Source organism: Penaeus japonicus, unplaced genomic scaffold (assembly GCF_977035675.1).
Source record: "Penaeus japonicus unplaced genomic scaffold, GWHDUDI00000001_assembly GWHDUDI00000976, whole genome shotgun sequence".
NCBI classification, from domain to species: domain Eukaryota; kingdom Metazoa; phylum Arthropoda; class Malacostraca; order Decapoda; family Penaeidae; genus Penaeus; species Penaeus japonicus.
Genome location: NW_028235378.1, coordinates 17,501 through 20,000, shown reverse-complemented (window position 1 = coordinate 20,000; position 2,500 = coordinate 17,501). Strand labels below are relative to the sequence as shown.

At 27.0% G+C, this 2,500-nt stretch overlaps 1 protein-coding gene across 1 annotated transcript in view; it reads right to left on the bottom strand.

Moving 5' to 3' along the window:
• Positions 1-2,500, bottom strand: part of LOC147466432 (uncharacterized) — a 24,567-nt gene that overhangs the window by 6,880 nt on the left and 15,187 nt on the right. The window contains exon 3 of the mRNA XM_086535488.1: positions 302-335. The gene's annotated coding sequence lies outside the window, so the exon portion shown is untranslated. The remainder of the gene's footprint in view (positions 1-301; positions 336-2,500) is intronic.

The window sequence follows — 2,500 nt, the reverse complement described above, 5'->3', positions numbered from 1 at the left end:
ATTTAATAGTAACATTGTCAATATTAATAATATCAATAATGTTAATTACATATACCATTAAACATTGAATCAATTATTATTAATAAAGAATCAAAAAAAAAAAATAATAAATATATTCAAATTCATATCATATAAATATTCAATATCTAAGTTAATCATTATTATTATCATCACATACCTACTATTATTATAATCATTATTATCATTATCATTATCATTATCATTATTAATAATCATTATCATTATTATTATCATCATTATCATCATTATCATCATCATTGTCATTATCACCGTCACTTACCGAGAACATCTTCAAAGTCGTATTCCTCAGCCTCCTGTCGAAGAAAAACAATAAATGATCAGTAAATTGTAAGTGAATAAATATAATAAATAAAACTTATAAATAAATAAATAGATAAACAAATGAATAAATAAATATTATGAATGAAAATTATTAAAGAATAAGTAAATAAATATTATAAATAAAAATTGTAAATAAATAAATAGAAATTACAAATACATAAATTATAAATAAATAAATATAATAAATAAAACTTATAAATAAATAAATATAATAAATAAAACTTATGAATAAATAAATAGATAAACAAATGGATAAATGAATAAACTTATCGATAAATGTAAATGAATAGATAAAAGAATAATGAATAAATAAATACTTATCAATAAATTAACAGATAAAAAAATGAATAAATAAACTTATCAATAAATTAATAAATAAAAAAACGAATAAATAAATATCATAAATGAAAATTATAAATGAATAGATAAATAAATAGATATTATAAATAAATATTTTAAATAAATAGATGAATAACTAAATAAAAATTACAAATACATAAATTATAAATAAATAAATGGATTATGACGTTATTCATAAATTATTGATATATTATTAATAAGATTATTATTATACTATGAATGAATTAATCAAATCTAAATAGATTAATAAATTGTAAATAAATAAATATATTATAAACAAATACCTAAATTATGAAATTATGAATAAATTATTAATGAAATTATTTGTAAATTAAAAATAAATCAATGAATTCTGAATAAATAAATGAATTATAAATAAACAAATAAATTACGAAGTTATTAATAAATTATTAGTTATTAATAAATCATTAATAGATTATCAATAAAATTATTAATAATCTATATGCAAATAAACAAAGTATAGATATATAAATAAATCATAAATGAATAAATCATAAATAAATAAATACATTATTATAACTTACCAAATTATGACAAATAAATTATGATGAGAATTTGATAATAATTATTTTATTGTTAATATTTTATTATTATAATAATAATATTATTATAATAATATTATTAATAATAATAATACTATTATTATAATTTTATTATATATTATTATAATAATAATAATAATAGTATTATTATTATAATAATATAATTATAATATTATAATAATATCATTATAATAATATTATAATAATTATTATCAATGAGGATAATATTTGTGATTAAATTTTAATGACATAAGAATTAACAAGAAGTTAGATGACTGAATGATTATCATCATGATTGTTATAATTATCATTATGATTATTATAATTATTATCATTATTATAATTATCATTATAACTATCATTATCATTATTACCATCATGATTATTATCATTATCATTATCATTATTGTTATCATTATTATTATGATTAAGTGGTGTTTAATGACTATAACAAGAAATCAAATTATTAAAATTATATCAATATTGTAAATGACGACAATCTGTAATAATGACGATGTTAATAATTGATTAATAATTAGTAATTAATAACTATTAAATATTAATTAATTGTTTGGGAATATTATTTTGGGGGCATATCATCCCCAAAAGACAACGACTAACACGAGCAACTAGGCCTGACGGGGAGGGGTGGGCGGGCGGGGTGCGGCCGGCGCCGCGTCGGGGAGGGGTGCTGTGGACTTCGCGTCCTGAGCCGCGATTGTGACCCCTCTCCCTCTCCCTCTCCCCCCCCCCTCTCCCCTCTGTGTAGTGTTTCCCTCTCCCTCTCCCTCTCCCTCTCCCTCTCCCTCTCCCTCTCCCTCTCCCTCTCCCTCTCCCTCTCCCTGTCCCTCTCCCTCTCCCTCTCTCCCTCCCTCTCCCTCCTCCCCATCCCTCTCCCTCTCCCTCTCCCTCTCCCTCTCCTCCACCCTCCTCCCCCCTCTCCCTCTCCCTCTCCCTCACCTCTCCCTCACCCCTCCCCCTCCCTCTCCCTCTCCCTCTCCCTCCTCCCCCTTCCCTCCTCCCTCTCCCTCTCCCTCTCCCTCTCTCCCTCCCTCTCTCCCTCTCTCCCTCTCTCCCTCATCCCCCCTCCCTCCCCTCATCCCCCCTCCCCATCCCTCTCCCTCTCCCTCACCCCTCCCTCTCCCTCTTCCCCTCTCCCTCTCCCTCTCCCTCTCCCTCTCCCTCTCCCTCTCCCCATCCCTCTCCCCCTACTC